The sequence below is a fragment of the Monodelphis domestica genome, chromosome 8 (assembly GCF_027887165.1).
Source record: "Monodelphis domestica isolate mMonDom1 chromosome 8, mMonDom1.pri, whole genome shotgun sequence".
In the NCBI taxonomy this organism is placed as follows: Eukaryota; Metazoa; Chordata; class Mammalia; order Didelphimorphia; family Didelphidae; genus Monodelphis; species Monodelphis domestica.
In genome coordinates, this window is record NC_077234.1 from 120,826,813 (window position 1) to 120,843,804 (window position 16,992).

Sequence of the window (16,992 nt, forward strand, 5' to 3'; positions counted from 1 at the left end):
CCCTTTCTAATCTTTTTCATATTTCATTACTAAATTTAAAAAGAAATCCTTACCTTCCATATTAGAATAAATACTCTATGTTTCTTCCATGGTAGAAAAGCAGTAAGGGCTAGACAAAGGGGATTATATGACTTACCTAGAGTCCCACAGCTATTTCAGGTAATATTTGAACCCTGGACATTGCACCCATGGAACTATATTTAAAGGAGAATTTGATGATAATTTAGAATTTTTTTAATGTTTAAGAAATATAGGTATAAGTAGGTCATAATTAAAAAAATATAGGAATATTAAAAAGTACAAGAGTTTTGGTAGGTCAATTATTATTGAAAATATTTACATAATTCTTTCCAACACAACGGATGAAAATATGGAATTTGATAAATTAATAATTTTTTATTCCTATTTTCATCTTTCACAATAAATAGGAAGTAATGTCAGAGAATTTCTACTATAGACTTACTTTTGACCAATGAGGTCAAATTGATTAGAGATATGTGTATGAAGAGAACCTTGGGAAGAAGGGAAATGTAATTTTCCAGCTCATAATCGAAAAAATAAAGTTAAACATGAGTAAACTTTCTTTAAAATTCATAATCTAATCTTTAGTAATATGACTTCTCAGGAATAGGAAGTTTTAAATGTGAAAATTTAGCAATTTGATCACAAATGATGAAGTGGAAAATATTTAAAGAAATTTTGTCACATTTTTAAATTATACCAATCAATCAAAAGGCATTATAAAGCTTTTTCTCTGGACCATGCACTGAGCTAGGTTTTATCTCTGTTTCTCAAATAGGATACTCCATTTTCTACATCCATTCTTTGTGGTGATCTTTGCCCATTCTTGGAATTATTTCCTCCTAAAATTCCTCCCTTCCTTCTAGTGTATATCAAATCATTTGGGAAAACTTTTTGCATTTGCTTATTCAACTAAATTCAGAATCTCTTTTTTATCTCTTAACAATAAGATTTTTATTTTGTTAAATATAAGGCAAACAATATCTTTAGCATTTGGACCAGATAGATATACAAGTTAATTTTACCAAACATTTAAAGATCGTCAAGTCCAAAATATTAAATAAATTATTTAGAACAATTGACAAGGAAGTTCTGTCAAACTCCTTTTATGAAATAAGTATGATGCAGAGACTTAAACCAGAAAGAGCAAAAAGAGAGAAAGAAAATTATAAACCAGTTTTATTAATGAATATAAGTGCAAAAATTCTAAATAAAATATTAGCCAGGAGACTACAAAAAGATATCAGAGATTATACAATGATACAGCAGGATTTTCACCAAGTATTCAGGCATGCTTCAGTATTAGGAAAACTATTAACATAATTGATTTCAACAAAAATGTATCAAAAATAATATGGTTATATCAATAAATTTAGAAAATTATTTTGATAAAATATAACACTCATTTCTATTATAAACACTTGAAAGGATAGGTATGGATTTTTTCTTAGATTAGTAAGAAGTATATATTTAAAACTATAAGTAAACATATCTATGATGAGAATAAATTAGAAGCCTTCCCTATAAGATAAGTATAAAACAAGAATATCTATTATAACCAACATTATTTAATGTTGTAGCATAAAATAATAGAAGATAAAGAAACTGAAGGTATGAGAATGGGCAAAGAGGTGATAAAATTCACTCTTTTCATAGATGATATAATTATATATATAAATACATACATATATAATTATATGATCAAACTCAAAATTAATTGAAATTATCAAAAAATTTAACAAAGTAGTATGATATAAAATAGACTCACATAAGTAATCAGCATTTCTATATATTACTAACAATGTCCTGCAAGAAGAGAAGGTAAGAAATAACTCATTTAAATTAAACATAGAATATAATACCTAGGAGTATATTTTTCCAAAAAAGTCCAGAAACTATATGAACATAATTATAAACAAAATTAATATAAAGAAAATTAGATTCAAAAATTGGAGAAATATTAATTATTCATGGAGGCAGAATCAGTTTAATTAAAATTATAATCCTTTCTAAACTACTCTATTTAATGCCATCCCAATTAAATCACCAAAAATTTATTTTATTGAACTAGAAAAATAATAATGAAATTATTTTAGAAAAACAACAGTTGGGGGCAGCTGGGTGGTTCAATGGGTTGAACCAGGCTCAGAGACAATAGGTCCTGTGTTCACATCTGTTCTTAGACACTTCCTAGCTAGGGAGGTCACTTAATCCCCATTGCTTAGCCCTTATGGCTTCTCTGCCTTAGAACCAATACACAGTATTGATTCTTAGAAGGTAAGGGAGGGAAGAAAGAAAGAAAGAAAGAAAGAAAGAAAGAAAGAAAGAAAGAAAGAAAGAAAGAAAGAAAGAAAGAAAGAAAGAAAGAAAGAAAGAAAGAAAGAAAGAAAGAAAGAAAGAAAGAAAGAAAGAAAGAAAGAAAGAAAGAAAGAAAGAAAGAAAGAAAGAAAGAAAGAAAGAAAGAAAGAAAGAAAGAAAGAAAGAAAGAAAGAAAGAAGGAAAGAAAGAAGGAAGGAAAGAAGGAAAGAAGGAAAGAAGGAAAGAAAGAAAGTAGGAAGGAAAGAAGGAAGGAAGGAAGGAAGGAAGGAAGGAAGGAAGGAAGGAAGGAAGGAAGGAAGAAAGGAAGGAAGGAAGGAAGGAAGGAAGGAAGGAAGGAAGGAAGGAAGAAAAGAAAAACAGAAGAAAACAATTAAAAAAATGTTAAGGAAGGAGGTCTAGCAGTACCAGGTTTTTGAAATACATAATGAAGGAAAAATTAATAAATTTCCTGGTACTGGCTAAAAAAAAAGTAGATCAATAGAACAGAACAAACATATACAAATAGTCATGAAAGATTATAGCAATCTTGTATTTGACAAAAGTAAAGTTTCCAAATATTAAGAGTATTTAATATTTGGAAAAATTATTGGTAAAATGTAAAAATAATCAGGAGAAATTAGATACAGACCAATATCTTACACTATTTACCAAGATCAAAAGAGATACATAGCAAATATATAAAAAAGGATATTCTAAACAAATGAGAAGAACAGAGAATATCAGATTTAGAGACAGAAAAACTTATGAATAAATTAGAACATTGTGAAATGAAAAAAAGGTTAATTTGAACTCATTAAATTGAAGAGTTTTTGTATAAATAAAATTAATATAACCAAGATTAGAAGAAAAGCAATTAATTGGATGAAAAATTTCTTTAAAATTTTTATCAGATAGAGCTGTCATTTTTAAAAATAATTACCAAAAATATAAGCATGAGACATTTAAAATTGATTATTAGTAAAAATATGAAGTTTTTGATAAACAAATCAAAGCTATATATATATATAACTATATTTTTTAAAGTTCTATATCATTACTGATTAAAATACAGAAATCAAAACAATTCTGAGATATCTTACTTCTCAGATTGGCTAAAATAATAAAAGGGTAAAATTACAAATGTTGGAGGGTATGTGGAAAAACAGTAACATTAATTTATTGCTGGTAGAATTATCAATTGATCCTATCATTTTGGGGAGCAATCTGTAATTATACCCAAAGAGTTATAAAATTGTGTATACCTTTTGTTCTAAAAATATCACTGTTAGTTTTATTTCTTAAAGTAATTAAGGAAAAGGTAAAGGACCAAATATGTTCTTAAATGTATATAAATGTTCTTTATGTGGTGGCAATGAACTGGAAACTGAAGGGATGTTTGTCAATTGGGGAATGGCTGAACAAGTTGTGGTACATGATTGTAATGGAATACTGTTTTGACATAAGAAATGACAAATAAAATGATCAGCAATAAATCCTGGCAAGATATATGAACTGATGTAAAGTGGAGTTAGTAGAGAACCAGGAGAATGTGGTAGTACACAGCAACAATAGTGAATGATGATCAACTGTGAATGGCTTAACTATTATCAACAAATCAAAGATCTAGGACTCATGACCCCACCCACCCCACCCAAAAAAGGGGAAAAAATGATATTCACTACCATATAAGAAATAGATGGAGTCAAATATAGGTTGAAACATATTACTCTTTAATTTATTTCCTCTGTGAATTTTTCTCTAGTTTAAGCAATATGTGTCTTATTTCACAACAGAACAGAGGGAAATATTGATTATATATATATATATATATATATATATATATATATATATATACACACATACAATTGATATATTACCTGCTTTCTTGGGGAGAGGGAAAGGATGGGATGGAGTTAAAAAAATAGAATGAGATATGTTTTTAGACATAGCTAATGTAAGAATTTTTCTTGGATAAACAAATTTATTATCACTTATTATATACTTATAATGTATATTATATTATTGTTATATTATATATTATGATAATTCAAAAATAAGTTCAGTATAGCAAGAAGTCATGTTTGCTGCTTCTTTGTGACCATCACTTTCTTCATAGTCTCTTTAATAAATAATTCTAGATTTTTTCCAGAAATCCAAGTAAAGCTATTTTTTTTCTAATTTGTAGTTTATATTAGCTTCCCTTTAGGAGGAGATAGAAATAGGAGATTTGTTTTTTTTTTAATATTAAAGGAATAGTATTTCAAGAAGAGCATCTAAAGTCCAATAGAGAAAATATAGACCTCATATGACAACATACTCCTTTTTAAAGTAGTAAAATCAGCAATTGAAATTTCTTTTAAAATGCATACTTCTTCCTACCTGCTTCCCTGTTAACAATCCCTGCTAATAATTCTCATTATTATGTGTAATCAGATTTGGCATGATGAGGGGCTGTGTGGCATAATAGACAGAGTCAGGAAGATGTGAGTTCAAGGCTCACCTCCAATATATGCCTGCTTTGTAACTCTGGGCACTCTGTAACTTGTAATAACAAAAGTCTTTTTTTAATGGATTCACTTTCACTATTATGGGGAGTTTTCTCATCTTGAATTTCTCTCTATGAGAAATGGGACCAGTCCTCATTTCTATGATATAGTAAAAAGATTCCTAGATCTAGAAAAGGGAAACTTAAGTTTGCTTCTTCTCAGATTATCTGATCTTTGGAATCATGCTCTTTTGCTGCCCCTCTTGAATTTCCCAACAGGTTAAATAGTGTAATCCAACTTCCACAATCTACCTCAAAGGGTTGTAAGAAAATCTTTGTTAACTCCAATGCTCTATAGAAATGTGGGTTATTATTATTTAGCATAGAAAATAGTAAGAGTAGTAAAACAAGTGAAGGAATATGAACCAATTATTGGCTATCAGAGATAAACAGTTATACGTGGAAGAAGCCATTTCTAAACCTCAAAAATTATTATGACACCTAAGTCTTAATCCTTTGGTGTTCCTTTTAAAAGCCTTGAGTCCACCATGTATTCTTGGAATTGAATATTGTATATTGCATGGTTATTATAATTCACAAAACATATAGTATACCTATTCAACAGAGTTTCAAATAAAGTTTCACTTGCAGAAATATTGCGAATGCAAGTTCTTTTGTATTTATGAAATTCTTTTCTTTTTCAGGTCTTTCATTTAAAAGTGTGTATGTTGATAATGCATCTATAACCCAGATCCAATTGCTGTCCAGCTCCAGGAGCAGGGAGGGAAGGGAGGATCGGGGACAATTTGGATCATATAACAAATGAAACCTCAAGCAGAAATTTGTTATTACAGGTAATTGTTAAAAAAAATAATAAAAAAATAAAGTGTGTGTGTATGTGTGTGTGTGTGAGATAAGAATTGTACCATTCTGCTGTAACAGAACAGAAAGGGTGAATGCTTTTATCAGACTTTGGACATGGCTATTTAAAGATATTACATGTCTCTAAAACTCTTGCAAATATTGACTTTAGCTTTAAAGTAAAGGTTATTTGGGTTCTGAATTGTTTTTGAGAGGAAGGAAGGAAGGAAGGAAGGAAGGAAGGAAGGAAGGAAGGAAGGAAGGAAGGAAGGAAGGAAGGAAGGAAGGAAGGAAGGAAGGAAGGAAGGAAGGAAGGAAGGAGGAGGGAGGGAAGGAGGGAGGGAGGGAGGGAGGGAGGGAGGGAAGGAAGGAAGGAGGGAGGGAGGGAAGGAAGGAAGGAGGGAAGGAGGGGAGGAGGGAAGGAAGGAAGGAAGGAAGGAAGGGAAAGAAATGTAGGAGGGAGGGATAGAGGAACACTGCCTTATTAATTGATTTTATTTTTACAAAATAAAATGTAAACTTCTCCAAGTGTATTCTTAGGATGATTATGTGGGGATAGCACTATATTTAGGTAAAACAGAATTGTAGAGCCTGCAATACAAGTAATACTGAAAAGTAAACATGCTTCTATTGCCATAAGTAGATGCAAACTGAGTGTTTTACCTTTCTTAGAGTGGTTCACAGAGTGTAACTGCCTGATATAAAAACCCTTTCTTGGCTCAATGATGCTACTACAGGGAAGCATTAAAAGTGTGGAAGCAAAGGGGCGTATGTGCTCTAAAACTTAATGCTTCTAGAATATTGGTGTGCACATAAACCACCCAGGATTTAAAAAAATATACTTTTATCTCTATCCATGAGAGGGCTTTTGTACCTTGAGTTACCTTGATCTTCATTAGTGCCACCAAAAACTTGAATAGATTTTTGGATAGGGTTATTACAGAAATTGAACCTTAATTGGAACTTAATCTCCATAATTATGCATAATTACCCATGTTTATTACTCCTACGATGAGCACACATTTTTCTTTAGCTGTGAGGCAAAGTGAGTTAAAGCTTCCCAGACATCATTGGATAATATGATTGTATGCACTTCACTGACTTTATTTGGCTGCATAGTTTTAACATCCAATCAGGAAAAAAATACTTAAAATACTTGGCATCTGACTTCACTGAAGAACATAAATGGAGCAAATAAGGACTAATTATGACAGATATCAACCTTTAAGTACATTTATTCCTTAAATGGATCGAAAAAGAAATGAAGAAGTATTGAATGTATTGGCTGGTCTTCTAAGTCTCCATTTAAAAATAATTAGCAGGCCAAATGTGCAGATATTTGGTGGAGGAGGACTAAAATAATATCATTTAATTTATTTTTTACTAAATCATATGCATCAAAGGAGATTAATTTTCTGTATCTGCCTAGATCACAAGGTTGGAGGAGGATTAGCTTAAAAAGTACTTTGAATTCAGTATGATTCATGAGTAATGCTATATCAATGAGAGTTCAATTTTCAATGTTTGCTTTAATACTTTTCATTATTTATGGTTGGCCATTCTTTTTTTAGACATTTGAGTATTATTAGCAGTTGATAGCATTTGTTTTATGCCCTTAAATGAATTGCAAAGGGATGGGTGCAAACTTTGCATTTATTTATGGAAAAAATTGAAGGACAAATGACTCAGAAGAAAAAATATAGTCTTGAGGAGGTCTTTGGCAATTGTAGCTGAGGTCCAAAGAGGATGTACTAAATAAACAATACTTTTTACCAAAAGTTATTATGCCACTGGTGATGAGGATAGATTTCATGGAGATTGAATCACAGAGGTCTTCATTGGATTGGGTAATGTCTGAACAAAGAGTACGAAAAAGGCACAGAAAATGATTTTTTTCACCCTTACTTTGCTAACAGAATGAATAACCTTATAAACACCTGATTTTTAATGTCTTAAATTTGAGTATAGATATTTTAAATACATTTTCTTTTGTCTTTAAATTTTTGTTTGTTTTTTGAAAAAAGTTTTTACTTGTGTATAATCCTTCTTGAAGAACACTTTGGTTTCTGTGGTTGAGGCTTCTAGCAAAAATGGTTCTATGGTCTTAGCCTAAATTTATGGGATAGCCAGGAATTCTCACTAGCCATTAAAGCCTTTGCTGATATAACTCTCCAACAAAGAGACCCTAGTATTCTCAGGGTCTTTGGTTATGAAGACAGCTTCCCTCCTTTCTCCTTAAGGAAAAAAATGATATTATAAGATAAGGTTTCAGGACAAAAGTACACCTACTAAGGTTAGAAAGGGCTAGACTCCCTGTTATGTCCATGATATCCACTAGCTGGTAGACCATGAACAAGCCATTTAAGTTCCCTATACCTCAGTTTTGCTTTTCTGATAAATATGGGTTATAAAAGCACCCATCTGAAAGGACAATCAAAAGAGATATAGATTTAAGATATTTTCCAAATCTTTAAGTTCTGCATGAGCAGTATCAGGTTTTTATGGGGCACTGAATTTATCTGAGGTGGATCAAAAGATAGAAGTCTCAACCAGTTGGAAAACAAGAAAGTGGGCATCTTGGGGCATCCTCTGAACCACCTATAAAAATTCAAACCATATTATAGGGAATATCATTATTAAAGTAATGATTTTCTGATTACTAAGCGAAATATACTAAACTGTAGAACTAAATTTAGTTCTTGAGTTTAAAAATGTGCATCAGGAGCAGAAGTGGGTCTTTTCTAAATCATAAAGAATGTTTTCAAATTTTACTTTTGTGTATGCAATTCTATAAACACTTTGGAGGTCTTTTTTTTTTGTTTTGAAACCAGACAAAAATATCTGTTTGGGGAATTTTCTCAAAATATTACAAAAAAGATATTTTTATTAACTGGCAAATAAATTTCTTTGAGAAGAAAAATGTATAAATGCATATGTATATAATGTTATATATACATATGTATATAATTTTTGTGGTAATGTTTGATTTCTTTTTATTATTGGTTCTCAGGGCCATTGTTCCTGCAAATTTTGATTAACTAAGAGTCTGTCTTAATATTAACTTCACCTAATCAAACCTTTTCCTATGGAATATGAAATTTTATTTAGAGCTTTAAACATTCCTTAAATTAGGAGCCAAAGGAAGAATCTCAACTGTTTCTGACTCCTTGGTGACTTGTAAATCCTCTTCCTCAATCATTCTGTTTGTAAGTCCTCTAAATGTAGTTAATCTTTAACCTGACTTAGTTTTACCCTGTCAACATGGAATTTAGGAATCCCAAACTTGTTACCTAGTGAGATCTGATGAACCCCAATTTTAGATTTAGCTTGTAGATTGGAGACCCCAAAGCTTGTATTTGTTCCCTGTTCCCATGAGAATCTACCCTGAAGGGAAATGATAATTCTGGTTGGGTGAGATAAGCATATGCTAAGGACTTTCTTTGTTTTAGGTAGAGTCAATTAGGAACCTTTCTCAGGAAGGTCAGACCTGGGCTTGAACCATCCTTTAGTAACCATTGTAAGCAGTCCCCTTCTCTTGCTCCCTAGCTTCTAGCTATGATTCTTTCCCCTAGCTTGATTGTATCTTGTCCATGTAGTTTGAACACTCCCATTTTCCTTATAGCCATAGTGATGTCAATCATCTTTCCCTGCCCCTGGATTTTCCCAAAGGGTATATAGGTTCCCCAAGTTCTCTTGTTCCCCGGAGTCCATCCTGAGTCGGTGGCACTCCCAGGGGCTAGTGACCAGGGCGTCTTGACTCTGCGCAGTCATGGGAAGCAGCTCTGTTGTCATATTAGTACCGCTAACCCCTTTTCCCTTGATTAAAGAGTGATTTTGACTATTTAATAGTTCTGCGTTTTTTTTCTAGTTGACAACCCATAGGATTTGTTTGTCGAAGTTTGTTTCCTTAGTGAAGTGGTGCACTTCATAAAGTGAGTCTGGACACCCAGAAGTCCAATTAATGGAACCAATATTATTTATTAATAACACATACCTAACTGGTCAGGAAAACCTTCCTAGTGAAAGCTTCACTGGACTTAAATTACGATGTAGTTTTTATAGGGTGTAAGATACAAAGCAAACAATGTTCATTATGAGACATAACTTTGTTGGAGCGAGCAGCATCATCATCTAGAAGCTATATTGGTCAGTGGCATGGAGTACAGGACATTCCTTGTATATCTTATCCCAGCGGCCAACACTAAGGGAATTATTTTCTCATGGATTCAAACTCTTCTGAGCTGACTGACCTTCACAGGAAACCTCAGTTCTGATTTCTACTTTCCCAGGGGAAAAACAGATTTTTCTGGTCAATGACTTAGTTTACCTCTCTTCATTAGGTGATGTATGAGATTATGACTGTTTAAGTTTGTTCAACTTTTATGACACTGAAGGAAGCATGCATTTATGGCTCTATCTCTTCTTTAATTCTTATGGCCTAAGAAGAAAATATGTGTTTGCACCAAGTAAATAAATTATTTCTCTCTCACTCTGACATAATTTGCCTTGAAAAAGCTTTTTAAAATTCCTCATGATGGTTCAGGCTCTTTTTGAGGCCTGAACATATGCTTGAGCATAATAATAAAAGCTAGGTTTTTACCTCCATAATTTCTGCATTATGGTAAATATAGATTTGACAGCAGTTACCCACCACATGAACGGAGAGAGGAGATATTTCTCCCATTGCACATGTAAATTCCCATTCACCTTGTTTAGGAATGAATATATTTTTGGTGTTAATGTATGGACTCTTCTACATTTATTTAAAATTAGAACCTGTGCCACTTAAACAATAAGCATGTCGTAAGCATTAACTATACACCAAGAACTGTGAAAGATGCTGGGGTTACAGAGAAAAGTAAATAGCCTCTGACTTAAAGGTCTAACTTTTAAAATTATGTGTGTGTGTGTGTGTGTGTGTGTGTGTGTATCTCCAAGTATATGTATTTATTAAAATGCATTGATTATAAAGTCATAAATGCAGAGTTATGAGCCACTGGAAAACTGGCACAAGGTCAGATATTCTAGTAGTCTAATATATCATTGGGAGCAGATTTTCTACCATTGGTTCTAGAGCTCCAACTGTTTATTTTCAAAACATTAGGACTATGCAATATGGATTTTTCCCTGCATTCCTATCTGAAGGTAAAGACTTCTTTCCAACAAGTGGAAAGGGGAGAGGTCTACCTCACTCTACTTCCATTTATGCCTTGAAGCCTCTAGAAATGGCCCCGGGGCTCGGCCTTTCTTTCCTTTATTCAATCAGTGAAGCTTTTCAATTATTTGGGGTGTGAGTGGATGAGAATCCAAGAGCCCAAAAATGCAGATGTCCTAGTCAGCCCAGGAGTAAAGGAAAGTCAGGAGTAGCAAAGGGCAGATTCAGAAATCTTTGAATTTGAACTTAGTGAGACTAATACTATTTAGAACTTGAGGCATTATGTGAGTTTATTTCTCATCTCCACTCCTTTCCTGAGACTGGAGTGGTGTGCCTGGGCATGGTGATATCTTCTTATGTAACAAGTGTTTTTTTTTTTCTCTTTGTAGTTGTTCTGTGTTTGAAGTAAATGATGTCCCTTTTAAAAAGCAAATCCACTCTTAAGGGGTAAAATGGAATTGGGACACTAGTCACTAGATCTCTAATATAAGGGAAGATAATGGGAGGTGGCCTTGAGACAATGGCAGAGAAGAGAGTCATCAACCCCTCTGGGTCACTAGAAGACCTTCTAATGAGGAGGATGTAAAATATAAGAAGTCTAATTGAGAGGAGGGTCAAGATTTATCTATGCTTCATCTGTCTTCAGTTTTAGAAATTTTAGTGGTTTCAGAGATGGTGCTAAGGTTTTCCATTCAAAGTTATATCCTTAGCCTTCACCTATTTAGTCATTGGTTCATTTTCTTTGTATTTATGACCCTTGTTGTGCTGAGTGGTAGTTCAGAAGTTAAGTTAAATGTGATCACCAGTGAGGACCCATAATATAAAACATAAAGCAATAATACAGATATAAGAAAGGTAAAACATTGATATTATAAGCTCAGAAAAGAAATTAACAAGAGTTTTTATATTTTATTTTATTTTTCTTTTACAAAATGACAAGAGGGTACATGCTATTCTTGCCAGAAATACTGCTTTTACTGAAGATACTTCCATGAATGTGTTCTTTGTCTTTTGAACTCTTAAAGATTACTTTCAAAAAGCAGGTAATTTTATAGCAAACTGATAAAATTCAAACCTACTTGACATTTTCTTTAAATGGAATGCCATCTTTGTGTAATCTCACCGCTTAGCGAGGTAAATGAAATGTACTAACAATTTCTTTAAATAAAGCCCTTATAAAAATTGGGCAATTTTAATCAATTCCAAGAATACCATTAATTGCAATCCCATAGTATGAACCACTTTGTTTCACTGATTCATCATTTTTACTCCCACACTGTATTTTTTTTCCTCCCTCAGTTCTTTTCTTCTAGAGCAAGAATTTGCTGGCTAAAAAGCTATTATTTTATCAACTGTAGCTACTAATTTTTGCTAGATACTTTTAAAGTTATTAACGAAGCATAAAGAGGTTAATTAATTACAGTATCATTTTTGAATATCCATACTCTCTCTCTTTCTCTCTCTCTCTCTCTCTCTCTCTCTCTCTCTCTCTCTCTCTCTCTCTCTCTCTCTCTCTGTCTTTTTCTCTCTTTGTCATGTAAAGGAGTATTGCACTACCCATAGCCAAAAGTCTCAGTAATTTGTATTTTTTTCACAAAACTAAAAATTAAACCAAAAATTACCAGAGTAGAAACTAGCTCTGCTACAACTACAACAGATAAATATTCAGTAGCACACGATATTGGTGACTCTTTGTGATGAAGACCTCACATAACCAAATAAAAGTCCCCTAATTTGCTCTAATAGCTGTTTATATGTTTAATACTCAAGGAATTAAACATTTCCTTACTTGTATTGTCATTAATTTACCTTGGGATTTGTACTCTTATCATGGGCTTTTGTCATGAGTTATCAAATTTTCTCATACTGAGATAGCATCATTCTATGGATCAAAGGATATTAGCCTTGAGTCAATAGAATCATAGAAAGTTGCCATTGAACAAGAGCTATGAAATCAGATTATATATATATATATATATATACATATATATGTACATATCTTTATATCTAGTCATTAACTTTCTAACTCCTTTCCTTTCTACTTTCTTTTAGACTCTACCATTAATCAACAGAGAAATGAAAACGTTACATCTACCCCACATATTTTAATTTTCTTACCCTTATCTTCCACTCAACTACACGCCTGCATTCTAGTAAAATAACTTTGGGATCCGAGGGAAGGATGGATAGAAGTGAGTAGAGACTGAAGGAAGAGAAAAAAAAAAGCTAGAACATCGTTGCAATAATCTAGGCATGATGTGATTAATGATTGAATTAGAGATATGAGAAAGGTGATAGTGAGTAGCAGAAAAATTCAAAATATAAGATTGACATTATGAAGGTCAGAATACTAAGATATGACAATGGGTAGAGAGGAAGTGATGATTTGAGGATGACACCTATGTTATGAGACTACATGACTTTAAGAATGGTGGTACCCTTGAGTGTAATGGAAATATTGGGAAGAAGGGGAGGTTGAGAGAAAATGTAATTAATTATTTTAATTACATATAATATATAATTTATATTCTATATATTATTTAATTTACAGCTAGTTATATCTTCTCTTTTGGACGTTGTGTTGAAATTATATCATGGGGTTGGAGGGTGGCAGCAAAGTGACTCAGTGTATTGAAAGCCAGGGCTAGAGAGGGGAGGAACTGGGTTCAAATTCGGCCTAGGACACTTCTTAGCTGTGTGACTTGAACAAAATACTTAAGTCCTTTTCCTTTCCCTTATTGATATTCTGCCTTGGAACCATATATGCAGTATTGAAATATACAGTATTGAAAGTAAGGGTTTAAAAAAAATAAAGAAAGAAATTAGGTCATGGTACCTCTGACTGCCCTACCAGTTGCTATAGTGAGTACATTTATAAAGTATAAAGACTATATATAAAATATAGAAAGTATAACATCCCAAAAAATAGGAACTAGGAATTAAGAAAGCAAAGGCTAATAACAGCTCCCTAATTTAGTTAAAGCCATATGCAGAAACTATGTTCTAAAGTAGGAAAAGCTTCTAATATTATAACTTCCCCCAGTCTCTGAGTTGCAAATAAGCTCCAAAAATACACAACAAAACCAGAGGAATGTTATGCAAACTGAGCTAAGTGTATGCTTGTACTGATAACATTGAGATAATACTGATATGTTCATGTGTGAACCCCAAGAGGTTGCAAATAAGAGTCAGGCTATCCCACCTAAAACTCTATTAGAATGGAACTGCCAAACTCTGCTCCCTTGAGGATCCTCCACCTGCCAGAATCTCTACTGCTACTGCAATATTCCCAACTCCATTCCCAGAGTTTGTCCAACTCTTATTACTTCCTCATACTGTCTATCTTTGCCTCAGTAAAGTGTGATTGATGCATTAAATCCTATTTGCTCCTCATGTGATCTTTCCCAGAGAGATTCCAAAGAATGCAGCTTATTTTCCCCCAACCCACCTGAGGACCCCTTTGTGATCTTTTTCTTTATGACATAAAACAGGTCTCCCCAGGCTGGGACTACTTGTTAACAGCCACAACTTCTGGAGGACAAGCAGGATGCAGTAATCGTATTAGGAGAAAGCAGGTAAATAAGGTATGACAAAGGAACCCCATGTCTTCCTTCCCCCTCCCATAGGTGCCCTCCTTTCATGGATGGGTCATAATAAATCAGAAATGTTGAGGTTGAAATTCTCATGGGATGTTTCCAATTTGTGCTATGTAAAAGGCAGTTGGAGATGTTACAGTATTACTTGGGATAATTTTGTAGTTCTTTGTTTTCTATGTTGTTATCAGGGGATATGCACTAAGCTAGAATTCTTCATGGGGCCATCTTTATCCAGCCTTCTCCAGTCCTCTTTCCATTGTACCATAAAATTCTGAACCCTTCCTTTGTGACAACAACTCTGGTTTTCTAAACATACTGCTCACTTTTAGATAATTTGTCTTATCCTTAGGTCCACCAGCACTACAACCCCCCCCCCCCCCAGGTGTTGTCCTAAACAATACTAAGTACATACAAAGATGTAAAATTTGCACTTTTAAAAATAGCTGAAAATAGAAAGACATTGCAAACCAGCTGTTACTTCACCCAGTCATACAAATAGTATTTTTAAAATATTTATGGTTTTTTTCTTGCTCTTTTTAAACATTATCTTTTGTAAAATTAATTAACTCTTCTGTTTTTCTAGAAAGGAATATTTGTTTTCACATACATTTTCTGTTATGGTTCCTTGGTTAGAGGAAGTAAGATGAAGAACTAATGTGTCTTAGCTATTTCCCCAATATGTTTTCCTTACCTAAATTGCTGTGCCTACTAGGCCCCCAAAATAGACACTGTAAAACACTAGTTAAAAAAATATAGGCAAGGAAAATGAAATAAAGATTCCCAGTAAGAGAACTCTTCCTCAAATAGTAACAGGAATTTAGAATAAAATATGTTCTATATTACAAAGTTATTATTGCTGAAGAAGATTTTATTATATGTTTGATCACATAGTTGAACCATACATAAACATGAATGCTTTCTCAAAGAAGTTGAGATGATATCTTTTCATAACCAGATAAATCTTGACTTAAAAGATGCTTTTGGTTAATTTCTTTCTACTTTTTAATTCATGAAAATAGAATATCTGACATGTCACAACTTATAAAAATCATAAAATTTTACCTCTTTCCAAGGTGTTTAGAAAATTTCCTGGAGATTATATAATTCATTTTTTCCAAATCTCTGTGTGGTAATTTAGTTAGAATATAAATTGTATTGAGCAAATCCATTTTACCTGATTACCTTTTACATTTGATTACCTAATAATGAAACTGTACTTCCAAATTGTCAGACCTCATTGAAAACCTTTCCATTCTTTTCCTGTCTTCAATGATTTAAACAAAGTGATATTAGAAGAAAAATTCAACAAGCATGTTCCATATTAAGAAAATTATAGGACACCCTCTGAAATATGTAAATCTGCTTAACATGTCATAATAATAGATTACATTCATATAGTACTTTACAGTTTATAAAATCTAAATAAACAATATTTCACACATCATTGTTTGTCATTAATCATTAATTGTCATCAACATTCTAAATAATGCAGAATAAGATTTTATAACTAATATAAAAGCTGAAAAAGACTTAGTATAGATGACATTCAGCCAAACTACTGATGTATCTCTAATTCCAATATATTATTGAACTTTATTAATATCAAATTTAAAATTCCACTCTTGCCACTTAGTCATTAATTTTTTTGGCTATGGAGATTCATAAAAAGAAAGAAAAACTCCAAAACAATTTTTGGTTCAGTGAAGGTAATTCTCTCTACTTTTGCTGTGTCAGTGTTTGAATGTCAAATAGAGAAGAGATTACAAAGTATTACAGAGATTTTAGATGAATTATAAATATTCACTTAAGTTTTGGAACTCTAAATGTTATAGCCTTTTGTTCTAATGTCCAAAGAATGGACATATGTCTGTAGAATTTGAAATGAAATATTCTTGACTTTTGCACTGATATTACCATAAAAAGGAAGTTGCTGCAAAATGATAGTCTGATTAAAGAATTCTGCTGGGAAAGGAAAATAAAGGCATTGTTTGTTGTGTGCCATCAGACTACCAGCCTAAAAAATTATTCATAATAAAGGAAAAAAAGAAAAAATGCAGAATTTATAACAAGAATTTGCAAAGAGATAAATATGAAGATAATTGTAATATAATAAGACATGCTGTGTCACTGGCCCAACAATCTGGAAAAGGAGTTACCTTAGATTCTGTTTATTCTCAAAAACTCTCCCAAAGAGGAATTCTATGCCAGGTGCAAAGAAATTACAGCTGAATCTATTGAAGGAAAAAGCGATGCCTATCAAGGTATAATCCCTTCCAGAAAGTTCAAACTGACTTGTGGGCTTTTGCTCAGGGCTTATGCTGAGTTTCATTCAAGGTAAATTGTTTAACAATGCATGGTAAATGTTTACCAAGTGGCTTTCTTTAAAAAAAATCTACAAGACACATTTTAAAATTTAATTTGCATTGTTAATACCTTCCCCACCACTTTCTTAATCCTGGACAATCAGCAAAACAATGTACCCAGCATTTGCTGATTGTCTCTGTATGAATGCTAACACTGAAAATTTAAAGATCCATCCAAGGGTGACTCTATCATATCTCTAGGTCCACTTTGGT

General features: G+C 32.6%; 1 long non-coding RNA gene across 4 annotated transcripts in view; it reads left to right on the forward strand.

Moving 5' to 3' along the window:
- The first annotated feature begins 14,321 nt into the window (after positions 1–14,321).
- Positions 14,322–16,992, forward strand: part of LOC103097863 (uncharacterized) — a 47,937-nt gene continuing 45,266 nt past the window's right edge. The window contains exon 1 of one of the 4 annotated variants that reach the window (XR_001624199.2): positions 14,322–14,395. This is a non-coding gene — a long non-coding RNA (uncharacterized LOC103097863). Of the gene's footprint in view, positions 14,405–16,992 lie in introns of all 4 variants that reach the window. The other 3 variants (XR_008913873.1, XR_001624198.2, XR_008913872.1) reach the window with 3 other exon arrangements.